Source organism: Malania oleifera, chromosome 7 (assembly GCF_029873635.1).
Source record: "Malania oleifera isolate guangnan ecotype guangnan chromosome 7, ASM2987363v1, whole genome shotgun sequence".
Classification (NCBI taxonomy): Eukaryota; Viridiplantae; Streptophyta; class Magnoliopsida; order Santalales; family Ximeniaceae; genus Malania; species Malania oleifera.
This window is the reverse complement of record NC_080423.1, coordinates 73038863-73053446: the sequence shown is the minus strand read 5'-3', so window position 1 is coordinate 73053446 and position 14584 is coordinate 73038863.

Below are 14584 nucleotides of genomic sequence, written 5' to 3'. Positions count from 1 at the left end.
ATTATCAAATTATATTAACTTTCTTCCAATCAATAGAAATTCAAACTCAAGTTTTGAAATTCATGCTAATAGACACTATGTTAATTTTGTGAAGTCTTGATATTTTGTTTTTACATAAAAAAACATTGGTTGCTTGTGAGCCATACCTACTGAGATCATTTTAAAGGTCTGGTACGGAACTTGGAACTTGAAAAGAACAAGAAAAGGAAAGAAAATTATGGGAGGACTCACTATTTTATATTTGATTATAGAAGAAAGTAAGTAAGAAAATAAAAAATCTAGTGAACAAACAAAAAATTGATGGTTTTTTACTTTTGTTTTTTCTTAAATTTTAATCTATATGATTTAAGGAGACAACAACAACAACAACAAAACCAAGCCTTAGTCCCGCTAAGTTGGGTCGGTTATATGAATCATTTTTTACCAATTTATGCGATCACGAACCGTTTCTTTTGATAGATTTGTTGAATTATGGTTCATTTCTAGAAGTTCACCATTGAAGTCTTCAATGGTAGGCTAGTTTTTCAATGGTAGGTGATGAGTTGTTATAATAGTGTTATTTTCTAACCTATATAAACCCATCACTTCCATTTTTAATCTCATCCCCAAATTTACCTACTTCTCTCTTAAACATATTCTCTCTTTTCTCTTTCATTTTGTAATATTTCTACAATAGAGGAATATTGATTGATAGTGTCCGAGGATGTAGGCACAATTAGCTAAACCTCGTTAAATTCTGGTGTTCTTCCTTTCATCTATTCAGTAGTTAGCTTTTGTCTGGTATAGTTGTAGTAATATATTGTGTTAATTACATGTCGAAGAAAAATTCTATCTAGAAAAATGGGATTTAAGTGGTCCGTTGTGACCCCCCACTTCCCTGGGAATTTACCTGGTGTAATTTTGCACAATTATTCACTCTCTATTTACCTGTACAATAGTAAACTGTGGTAAAGTTAGGTGGAATAATCTCAAGTTTCACAACAATTGGTATTAGAGCCAAGGTTATTCTTAGTATGCTCTGTGGTTGCAGCTTAGTCTGATCTCCCACATCAGAAAATTTTTCCTTGGGCTATTGGCATTCCGCATCAGCAGCTATTGAATAGCATTTATGGCAGAGATGGAAAATAGTGCAAAAACATCCACATCAAACTTGTCTATTTTGGCAAGAACTACTGTGACAAATGCCAGATTTGCAGTGGAGATTTTTGGCGGCATCGGTCATTTTGGTATGTGGCAAAGTAAGGTTCTAGACGCTCTCTTTCAGTAAGGTCTAGACATTGCCATTGAAGAAGAGAAACCAGAAGATATTGAGAAGAAAGAATGGGGGACCATCAATCGGTTAGCATGTGGTACAATTCGATCGTGTCTTTCAAGAGAGAAGAAGTATGCATTCTGTAAGGAAACTTCTGCAAATAAGTTGTGGAAGGCACTAGAGGAAATTTTTTTGAAGAAAAGCTCACAGAACAAACTCCATATGAAGAAGAGACTATTTCGCTTCACTTATGTCTCGGGTACCACTATGAATGATCATATCACCAACTTTAATAGGTTGGTTACTAATCTAGTTAATCTAGATAAGACTTTTAAAGATGAAGACCTGACTTTGATGTTGTTGGGATCCCTTCCTGAGGAGTTTGAGTTTCTTGAAACTACTCTACTCCATGGAAATGATAAAGTGTCTTTTAGCGAGGTTTGTGTTGCTTTGTACAACTATGAATTGAGGAAGAAGGACAAGCTTGAAAGCACTAGTGGAGCCAACGAGGCTCTAGTAGTTTGAGGCCATTCACAAAGCCAGAATAGAAGAAAGAAAGAGAGATCCAAGTCAAGGTCCAGACCAAACAAAGATGAATGTGCCTTTTGTCGGGAAAAGGGGCACTGGAAGAAAGACTGTCCGAAGCTAAAGAATAAAGGTAAACCTAATAAAGGAAAGGCCATCTCAAATGTGGTTGAGTACGAAGATGGAAGCTCATATCTTTCACTTGCTGTTACGCCATCAACTAGTTCTTCGAGTATATGGCTACTAGATTTTGGGTGTAGCCATCATATATGTGTCCCCATCGGGATTGGTTCTTTGATTTAAAAAACTAGAAGGTGGAGTCGTCTACACAGCAAATGATATCCCTCTTACCACACATGGGATTGGTTTAGTCCGCTTGAGGAATCAAGATGGATCAATCAAAATATTGACGGACGTTAGATATGTACCAAGTTTGATGAAGAATCTTATTTCTGTGGGAACCCTAGAATCAAAGGGGTTCAAAGTAACAGCAGCAACGGAGTCATGAAGATCATCTCTTGTGCACTCATGGTAATCAAAGGAATTCGGAAGAACAATAACTTGTATCACTATCAAGGTCGTACAATTATTGGGATGACAACAATAATTTCTATTGATGATAAGGAAATAGAAGCAACTAGGTTATGGCATATACGCTTGGGGCATGCAAGTGAAAAATCCTTGAAACTTCTTACAAATCAAGGATTATTAAAGGGAGCAAAGACTTGCAAGCTAGATTTCTGTAAATATTGCATCAAAGGGAAGCAAACAAGAGTGAAATTTGGTACTGGAATCCATAATACCAAGTGCATTTTGGATTATGTTCACTCTGATGTGTGGGGACCTTCCAAGACAACTTCATTGGGAGGAAAACACTATTATGTGACCTTTGTTGACGATTTTTCTTGAAGAGTATGGGTGTATACTGTGAAAACTAAGGATAAAGTGTTAGGAGTCTTCCTTAAATGGAAAAATATGGTGGAAACTCAAACAAGCAGAAGGATCAAGCACCTCCGTACAGATAATGGTGGAGAATATAGAAGTGATCCATTTCTTAAAGTCTGCGAAGATGAAGGTATTATACGACACTTCACAGTGAGAAGTACACTACAACAAAATGGAGTGGTAGAACGTATGAATCGAACATTGTTGGAGAAGGTTCGGTGTATGTTGTGCAATGCTGGGTTGGGTAGAGAATTTTGGGCCGAGGCTGTAACATATGCCTACCACCCCATTAACTGCCTACCATCTATTGCTATTTTTGGTAAAACACCATTGGAGAAATGGTTTGGAAAGCCTGCTACAGATTATGATTCCTTACATGTATTCGGTTCCACTGCCTACTATCATGTCAAGGAATCAAAGCTGGATCCGAGGGCTAAGAAAGCAATCTTTATGGGAATCACCTCTAGAGTAAAGGGATATCGTCTTTGGTGTCCAGAAACAAAGAAAATAATCTTCAATAGGGATGTTACCTTTAATGAATCAACTTTTTTAAAAAAGTGACAATAGAAAGTGTTGAGCAAAAAGATGGTGCTCCAAAACAGGTGGAGTTTGATAGAAGAATTGTTTGCCCAGAAAATGAAGACTCTCCTATGATAGAAGAAAAGTCGCCTGAAGAAGAGGTTTCAACCCAAGAACCTCCACAGCAACATGAATCTATGGCATTGAGTAAGTCAAAGAGAAAAATTAGAAAGCCTGCTCACTTTGTTGACATGGTGGCTTATGCATCTCCAATTACAAACGATGATACTTGTGTTACTTACAATGAAGCAATCCAAAGTTCAGAAGAAGAAAAGTGGAGGGAAGCCATGAATGAAGAAATGTAGTCCCTTTATAAGAATTGAACATGGAAGCTTGTTAGTCTTCCGAAGGGAAAGAAGGCAATTGGGTGTAAATGGGTATATACAAAGAAAGATAGATTTCCTGACAAGAATAGTGTTCGCTACAAAGTAAGGTTGGTGGATAAAGGCTATGCACAAATGGAGGGAATTGATTACAATGGGGCATTTTCTCCACTAGTAAAACATTCCTCCATTAGAATCTTATTGGCTTTGGTAGAAAAATTGGATAAGGAACTAGTTCAATTAGATGTAAAAACTGCATTTTTACATGGAGACTTGGAAGAGGAAATCTACATGACTCAGTCAGGAGGTTTCAAAGTTGCTGGAAAAGAAAATATGGTGTCCAAACTTTAAAAATCGTTGTATGGATTAAAGCAATCCCCAAGGCAGTGGTACAAACGATTTGACAAGTTTATGATGGGGCAAAAGTACAGAAGAAGCAAATATGATCACTGTGTGTATTTTTGCAAGGTAGAAGATAGATCTTACATATATCTTCTTCTTTATGTTGATGATATATTGATAGCCTCCAAGGGTCAGACAGAAATTGACAAACTGAAGGCTCGGTTGAATAGGGAGTTTGAGATGAAGGATCTAGGCGAAGCAAAGAAAATTCTCGGTATGGAGATAAGTAGAGATAGGAAATTGGGGAGACTTTGTTTGACTCAAAAACAATATTTGAGGAAAGTACTGAAGCATTTTCGAATGAATGAGAGAAGTCAAAACCCGTTAGTACTCCGCTTGCTCCTCATTTCAAACCGAATGCATCTATGTCTCCAAAAACTGAAGCAGAATGAGAATACATGTCAAAAGTACCGTATTCAAGTGCTATTGGTAGCTTGATGTATGCCATGGTGTGTACAAGGTCGGATATATCACAAGCCATTGGAGTTGTGAGCAGGTATATGCATGATCCTAGAAAGGAACATTGGCAAGCTGTGAAATGGATTCTACGATACATTTTGTATACGGTAGATGTTGGATTGATATTTGAGCAGGATAAGCAAGATGATCATAGTATTGTTGGATATTGTGATTTTAACTACGCTGGTGATTTGGATAAGCATTGGTCAACTACTAGTTATGTTTTTACTCTTACAAAAGCGCCGGTTAGTTGGAAGTCTACCTTACAGTCAACAGTTGCTTTGTCCACTATAGAGGCAGAGTATATGGCAGTCATAGAGGCTGTGAAGGAGGCAATTTGGCTTCAAAGATTGATGAAATATTTGGGAATTGAACAGAAGCACATCAAGGTGCATTGTGATAGCCAAAGTGCTATCCATCTAGTAACGAACCAAGTCTACCATTCAAGGACAAAGCACAGCGACGTTTGATATCACTTTGTTCGAGAAATTCTGGAAGAAGGTGGAGTAGTAATCCAGAAGATTCGAACCACGGAGAATCCTACTGATATGATGACAAAAGTGGTGACTGTGGTCAAATTCCAACATTGCTTGAACTTGATCAACATTGTTGAAAATTGAAAGATTTTTGCTACAAGCGCGTTTGAAGACATTATGGAATCCATGAGAGATGTTAAGAGATGAAATTTCGCCAAGGTGGAGATTTGTTGAATTATAGCTCATTTCTAGAAGTTCACCATTGAAGTCTTCAATGGTAGGCTAGTTTTTCAATGGTAGGTGATGAGTTGTTGTAATAATGTTATTTTCTAACCTATATAAACCCATCACTTCCATTTATAATCTCATCCCCAAATTTGCATACTTCTCTCTTAGGCACATTCTCTCTTCTCTCTCTCTCATTTTGTAATATTTATACAATAGAGGAATATTGATTGATAGTGTCCGAGGACGTAGGCACAATTAGCCAAACCTCGTTAAATTCTGGTGTTCTTCCTTTCATCTATTCAGTAGTTAGCTTTTGTCGGGTATAGTTGTAGTAATATGTTGTGTTAATTACATGTCTAAGGAAAATTCTATCTAGGAAAGTGGGATTTAAGTGGTCCGTTGTGACCCCCCACTTCTCTGGGAATTTACCTGGTGTAATTTTGCACAATTATTCACTCTTTATTTACCTGTACAATAGCAAATTGTGGTAAAGTTAGGTGGAATAATCTTAAGTCTCACAACAAGATTCAAGGATATTAAATCCTTACTCACTATCTCCTCTCAAGTTATTTTAGGTTTACCCTTCCCCTTTTACTACCCTCCACAGTAACCAAGTCACTCTTCCTTATATGTGCACTATGTGGCCTACATTGCAAGTGTCCATACCATCTGAGTCGTCCCTCCCTTATCTTTATCTTCTATAAGAGTTATACCTAACTTACCATGAATATGTTTATTTCTTAATTTACAATTTAATAAAACTTAATGAAAAAAAAAAAAATGAACTTTCTTTCTTTTTCTCATATAAATTTTCTCATCCAAACAATTTTTTATTTTGAATCACATTAAGGTAGTCCTTACGAGATAATTTTCAAGATGTCCAGATTACCCCTGCTCTTCATTTTAAACTTAAATCCATATTGTTTCTTAAAAGGTTATATAATGTAAAAAATAACCCTAATTAATCCTTGATAATCCTACCACTCCTATTATTTGCTTTTCCACTTAAAAACATAGCTCTCCCACACCTTCGGTTCTCCTTCTATTCTCACAGGCATTATTCCCAACATTCGTCTCCTCATGGCTTTCCCATTCCCTACCCAGTGACGCTTGTTCTCTTTGCATCTCACTGTCTCTTCAGTTCTCTATATATTGAAAATTTCTTTGTTGTTTCTATGAGCAAAGTGTTTGCATTTATAGTACATAGAAGCAAGAGTCAATAAAATATTAGGTGTTATGGAGGCACCACATCGGCAGCCAAGTTGTATACCCATAAACCCGATGCCTATAAGATGACTGTTAAGGAGGCCCTTACTTTATTTAAAACGTTGGGCATTAAAACATATGAGAATGCATAGATGCACATAAAATTTGAAACCCTAGCCAATTAGAGGGCCCTTTCCCTAAATCCCTTTTCTAAGTTGCAACCAGCCTTGAGGCAGCCTCGTTCTCCACTAGTAATCAAACAAACAAGGAGCTAGCCAAACCAGTAGGTAATAGTCTTTCTCTCTCTCTCTCTCTCTCTCTCTCTCTCCCCATTTTTCTATGTAAGAAAACTATTTCCTTCTTATCATTACAACTTTCTAAAATCTTTTGACCCTTGCATTTTCTAACAAATGATGTTTTCAGGGGACTAATGGCAATGGAAAAATAACATAAATTAATAAAGCCGGGGAAGTTGAAAATACGGTGAAATTATGTGAAGGGGAGCTTTTTCTAACCAAAGATCATATCCAAGAAAATTTTCTCCTTTTTATGCTTATTTTTTTTTACTTCATTATTATTCATTGCCCATGTGCACACTTATTTAATGTGTGTATGCATTTGTAACAAGATAACTAAACTTATTTAAAGTTAAGTAGTTTTTTTTTAATGATCGGTAAATGATAAATTTTATTGATCCAAATGGATATGTACAAAAGTTCTGGGCATACCTGAGAGGATGGAAGCCTAAGCCCCAATCAAAGCAACATCAAAAGCGATTACACTTAACCTGGGCATACCCAGGGGCACAAAGGCCAAAAAAGTTTAACTAGTAAAATCAAAACTTGTAAACAATATTCTACTTATCAGTTGATCGAACAGATTCAGTGAACCAAATCTTCTCACTCCCTCAATATACCACACCAAATAATTATACACAAAATTTAGCAAGCATTCCATGCAAAAAAATGAGCACTAATTGTTGATAGTCATTTTTTGAGCAAACATCGACTAACCTAGTTGAAACATTTGAATTTTAAAAAAGAGGAAAAATAACAAAATTTTTTGTAGGTGGACAACCAACCACTAATGGGCGGTTGATTGGTCCCCCTTTAAATGTGAGACTATATGCAAGGTAGTTGTCTTCAACACATAAATAGTTGATCGGTCCCTTAAAGGTAGTCAGTCTTTTGGTGCGAATTCTGAAAGATGGATGTTTTTATGGCATTAGTTGTTACACCATGGCTTACCACGTGTCGCTCATATCCTTGATCATTGATAGGTGTCCTCGAATGGTTAGGACACAAGTATCTGCCTTGTGCAAACCTTGTATTGCACAAGGTAGTTTGACTTTTAGTTTTTTATTTTATTTTATTTTTTATTTTTAAATTTTGAAGTGGAAGTTTTTTTCCCCTCTAATTCATCTTCCATGCATGTCTCTATATATAGGCATGCTACGGGGGGATTTTGGGTAGACGCATTATTGGGAGTAGACCTTGGGACAAAGATTTATTTATTTATTTATTATTTTATTTTTTATTTTTCAGAAAAGACTAGTCTTGGTTACATAATCCTACATTCATTTTCTCATCTTCATTCACTTCATACATTTTTTTTTCATTACTTTAGTTTATTTTCTTACATTCTTTATGTGACAACCCGAATAAAAATTGAATTTAAATAATAAAGAGGAAGGGAAATGGAAAACAGTAACAGAAGGAGGAAGTCAACTTTGTCGACGAACGGGCACTTTGAAAGGAATAACTGATGGAATCATCAGGGCTTCGTCGAAGAATACATGAGATTCGTCGACGAGGGTACAAGAGAATTTGTCAACAAATACAGGGGATTTGTCGATGAGGAAATTGACTCGTTCTGAGTTGTGCTTCCAAGTGTAGAAGTGTCAAGTTGTATCAAGGATGAGTCCAGGATCGTATTCCACAGGGACCACTGAGTATCAAAGTATTTGTGAAAGTTTAGTGAAATCCTGTTGCTGTAAAATATGGGTTGAAAATCTTTTTGGTATTTTATGATTTTGAAAACAGTAAACAAAGTGGGAGATGCTTGAGTAAACTATCAAAATGAAACTGAAATTTTATCAATTTTGCAAAAATGTAAATCTAATAACGCAACCAAAACTAAACAAATTAACTGAAACAGTTTTACCAAACACTCGGGTTACGGGTCAATGTCTGCTTGCTTCCACCGTTTACTAATTTCCTAGGCCTTACTCCTCTTCTTGTTAATCCAATCAAGGCATTAATAAGATGAAATTTTGTCACTAAAGATCGAGTAAATTGGCCACATCCAAACGGAAGAAAATAAAAACTCTTATTACGCATCAACCGAATGTCGTATAAATTAGTTGATGAAAATCCTAGATTAAATCAAGGTTTTGATGTGCCTAACGTCAACAACAAAACAAGAAGCAAGAGCTAGCGATTTATCAACGATCCCTTCAATTTTCGGTTTTAACTAAATAAAAGTTTAACAATGATATCATAGGATAACTAATAAACCATGGAACGCAAACGACATCGACCCACACCCCGAGTTACCGAACTTAGCTACTCATACTTGCAATAGAAAAAAAATAGAAATCCTACGTCTAATCAAGCAAGTATCAAAACTCATGCTGACTAAAGACAATAACTTTGAACACAAAATTAAAACACGCACCAATAAAAATTCAATCAAACACATACGTAAACAATAAAAACCGAACCTTTAACAAAAATTACGAATAAAAATAATTAAATTAAAACGAATAAAAATTCACTGCTAAAATTACTTGAGAATTCAAATAAATAATTGAAATACAATATCATTCAAGATCAATTTTTTTTCCAATTAACTTCAATAAATAAAAACATTAATCATAACCAACTTAATAATAAGAGAATAAATAAAAGAAAAGCAAAGGGAGAGAGAGATAGAGAAAACAGAGGATGGGCGGCTGTGTGTTCACGGCTGCTGTGGAAGAGCCGTGAGGATCTGCTGGAGAGGACAGCAGCATGCTGTGGTGGAACAAGGAAGCTGGAAGGAGGAGCTCTGGTCTGGGGGCTGTGCAGCAGCTCCAGGAGGTTCACGGCGATGCTGCAGAGGAGTGAAGCCTCGGGTGTTGGTGGAGATGGAGGCCGGAGCTGGTGGTGGTCCGTGGAGTTACAGAGCTGCTGTGCTCTGCTGTGTATCTGCTGGAGAGGAGGCCGAAGGGGCTGCTTTTGCTGGCTGGAGCAGGTCTCTCGGCCGGAGTCTGCTGGTGTTCGGTTGGCTAGCAGGGGCTGCGGGTAGAAGTTGCAGCGGGAGAAACCAAGGGAGGCTGTGGAAGATAAGAGAGGGTGAGGGAAGGAGAGGGAGTGCAGAGGGTGCGCGGAGGCACACCGAACAGGGAAAGGAAAGCAAGTATAAATGGGATAGGGAAAAGAGAAAAAAAAAACCCTATGACCCGCTGGTAGCTAACTCGACCCGGCCATGCATGGCCGGGTCACATCAACCCATTCATATATATATTTTTTTCTCATTTTATTTGTTCTCTATTCGTCTCAAATTATGCTCTTTTGGAGCCCGTATCTCACAAAACTCAAAACACAAAAGTTGTAGATGATCCTTTCCTCTTTCTCTAGAAATTTGAATCGTCTCGATTGGAGCTTGAACGGAAAAGTTATGCACAAAATACAAACAGGTATCGGTTTTGATTCCCGGGAATTTTCCTGCGACAAAAAATTACCAAAATCTCATAAATAGTGCAATAAAGTTCAAGAATGATGATTTTGGCATTTTATTAAAATATTAAACAAATTTAGACATTTAATTAAAAATATAAATGGTAAAGCTCGGGTTAAACGTCCAATTTCGCAATTTCAGCGCGTAATCAGAAATACCGAGAGAGGTTTTGAGCTGATTGAATTTCGTCGACGAGGACTAAATTTCGTCGACGAAATTATTAAAGGATTTGTCAACAAATGATGTGACTCATTGACGAATTCCCTGCTCTATAAATATCAAAATCTGGATTTTTAACTTTCTAATGAAGCTAACTTTCTAATGAAGCTAACACTTTTTTTCTCTCTCTCTCTCTCTCTCTCTCTCTCTCTCTCTCTCTCTCTCTCTCTCTCCCCTTTGGTTCTTTCTCTTTCTTTTGTCGATTTCGGGCTAAATTTATGTCGGATTGACAATCCAAAGCCACCACGACGCTTCTGGGGAAGTTCTCTCCAAATCTGCCGAAGCGGATTGTTGGTGAAAGTAAGTTGGAAATCATCCCTGAATTGAGGTAAGACTTTTTAAGCCAAATTTGGTCTTGCGATAGTTATAGAAAATGATATACATGTGGAAATACTGAAGTTTAATACTAGAAGTTTTCATTTTTAGGGTATTGGTCAAGAAATCCTTCGGGTGTTAGACTAGAATATTTTGGGGGCTTTCTCAATATCCAGGTTAGGGGGATAAACTAAGCTAGTATTTTATGAAAAATGTATGTATATTATTATAGAACTTGATTTCAGGGAAATGAATATATTTATATATGGTTTATATTTGGGAAAATACTGTTAAATTGATGGTATGTTAAATATGCGGAAAATTTGTTCAGTGTGGCATGAGTATAAAATGTTATGAAATACAGTTTTCTGGAATAGGATTATGATACGAATTTTTATAATGGGGAAAACCGACGTACGAGCCGAGATTTTTATATATGTTTGTCGGCTTACGGGCCGTGCGATGATTTGTTTTCCAGCGTACAGGTTGTGCTATGATGTGATTTGCCAGTGTATGGGCCGTGCTATGATGTGATTTGCTAGCATACGGGTTGTGCTATGATTTGCCGGCGTACGGGTCGGGCTATGATAAAATGTGTAATATCGGCGTACGGGCCAATGATTTTCATGATATATGTATATATGCAAAATGATATGATTGATTTGATAATTAATGATATGAGATATCCATGTATCACAGTTTCAATATATGTTATATGATATTAGAACCTGGTTGGCTTGGTCTAGGCTAGCACTTGCATGGTACCGTTGCTATGTGTCCATGGTCTTCATGATCATGATATTTGTGTTAACGCTGCTGTACGGAGTGGTGTGAGATTGGATGGTCGATGTGGTTTTTAAGAAGTGTGTGAGCGTCCCTGGTGTACGGACCAAGTCAGACAGACCCATCAGACTTACAGATTGTACTTTTGACTTGGCAGTGGTTGACTAACCATTGTCAGGTCCAGCCTTCGAGCCACACAACCTAGTCATGTGGGGGTAATACATGACAACAGCCAGCCAACCTACCAGGAATGTTTTTATGTTATTATTATTATATGAGATGAAATATGTTATGAAAATGCAGTATGTTCTGCCATGTTTTGATGATATATATGTTATCCTAAATTTGGCAAAACGGTTACCGAATATGTTATGTATGGTATATATAGAACACAAAATACTTATGTTGCCACACACTGGTATTACTTTATTTCCCTTATTGAGAGGTGTTTCACCCCAAAATTTTATAAACTTTTCAGGAACCCCTGATAGGAGAGCGGGAAAGGCCCCGTTGATTTAGAGCTGTTGTTTGCCCTTTTTGAAGGGTAAGTTTTAGTAGGGACAGTTGGATTTTTGTGGGAAGTGTCCATAGATTTTGTTTCTTTTGAGATGTATATACTGAAATACAGTGGATGCAGTGACTCTGGTATTTGTAATAATGTGATGGATGTCTTTGTATTTATGATATTGTGATTGTATGTTTCTTGCTGCTTAGGCTTCCGTTGTGTGTTCTGATGTATCCCTGGTACCCACAGGTCCAGGTAGATTATGATATGCTAATCTGGGATTTGTGATATTGAATATATATATATATATATATATATATATATATATAATATATAAAATTAAGCAGGTCGTCACACTTTAATTATTTCTTGACCATTCTCTTCTACATGCTCACTATATCATCTTTGGAGCATATTTGAATCAGCCTCCAAAGCCTTATTTTCAATTTCATGCATGTAGTCAAATGTTATTTCATGTGGATATAAGAGTTTTCAATGTGTTTATGATACTTTCATGCTTGTACTTTTGTAGTCAAAGTAACATGTAAATTTGTATCTCTATATATGGAAAAAATATGTGCATTATTTGTAGAATGAGAGTATGTTGTGAATGAACTATGAATTTGCATAGTGGAACTTAAAAGCAGCAAACAATGAACAACCAAAATGGAACACACACACACACACACATACACACACACACACACACACACACACACACACACACACACACACACACACACACACACACACACACACACAGACAGTATATCTGAAAGCAAGAATAACAACGCGAAGATTTACGTGGTTTGGCAATGGCTACATCTATGGGAGCAATCGGCAAAGGTTTTCACTATGTAAATGTCAAAGAAGAAAATACAATACAATACAATTTACAATGATCTTCTTTTCTCAATACATTTAGACAAGTGTATCAAAGTTTTCTTTGGATGTTTCCACCCAAAACCCAACCAACTTAATGTTTGAATTCAAATTTTGAATTCAACCTCGCTGCCTACAACAAAACTATTGATGATTTTCGTGAAACCGTTGATAGAATAAAATACCAGAGCAGATATCTGAGATTTCAGTAAAATTGTCGATGATTTCAGAAAACCATCGATGGATTTCCCCAGAATGCTGATATTAACTATATTCTCATTTGTGTGTATGTTAACCATTCCAAGAAATTAGCCACCAAACACAACAATCGCCACCTTGGAGAATTTTTGCCCCTTAGGAGAACCCAAAAAACATAGCCTGATGTTCCACCTTGACCTTAGAACATGAAGTTGGGTCTGTCTCCCTTTTAGCACTTGGAGACATGAAGCAAGTCCAGCCAATGCTTGAACTTTTCAGTAGTAACCGGCTTTGTCAAAATGTTCATTGCATTTTCAGATGTGTGAACCTTCTCCAATATAAGTTTACCTAAAGTAATCAATTCCCGAACCCTGTGGGATCTCGCATAAATATGCTAGGTTCTAACATAGTACATTTGATTCTTTGCCAAGTAAATCATACTCTGATTATCACAATGTAGCACAACTCCACCTTACTATATACCCAGCTCTTTAACCAAACCAATAAGCCTTCTTTTGCAGTTTTGGCAACTGTCATGTATTTAGATTTAGTTGTAGACAATGCTACCAAGGATTGTACCATGGACCTCCAATATATAGATCCTCCCACAAGGGTAAAGACATAACCTGTTGTAGACCTTTTGTCATCCATATCCCCTACATAATCAACATTATAAAATCCCACAACTGATGGACTATCCTGTTGTTTGCCAAACATGATGCCATAACTAGAAGTACCCTGTAAGTATCAGAAAATCCATTTGACGACTTCCTAGTGCTGTCTACTCGGATTAGAAAGAAATTTACTCACAACGCTCACTACATATGCTAAGTCTGGTCTTGTAAACACCATGACATACATTAAACTCCCTATGCCACTAGCATAGGGGACCTTTGACATGTCTCGGATATTTTCATCCGTACTTGGGTATTAAGTAGTAGACAATTTAAAATGACTTGTTAAAGGTGTACGTACTGGTTTAACATCAACCATGCTGAACTTTTCCAACACCTTCTCCACATAACCACCTTGAGATAGCCACAACCTCCCTGCAGTTCTGTCCCGACGAATCTCCATCCCAAGTATCTTTTTGGCTAGACAAAGATCTTTCATATCAAACTCTTTATGCAGTAGTTCCTTTAGCTGATTTATCTCAATTAAATCTTTCGCAGCTATTAACATGTCATCGACATACAACAACAAAAAAATAAGAGAACCATAATCAAGCTCATTCACATACACGCAACAGTCATACTCCCATCTTCTGTAGCCAATCTTGATCATATAGGAATCAAATCTTTTGTACTATTGTCTTAGAGACTATTTCAGCCCGTAAAGAGGTTTCCTCAACTTGCAAAGTAAGTGTTCTTTCCCTGGTTCACTGAATCCCTACGACTGTACCATATAAATCTATTCCTCCAAGTCATCATGGAGAAATGTCGTTTTCACATCCATTTGTTCCGAAATGCAGATCATAATGAGCTCCAACACTGCCCTAATGGAAGTGTGTCAGACCACAGGTGAAAAGTTTCATCATAATCTATTCCATTTTTTTGTGAGTACCCTT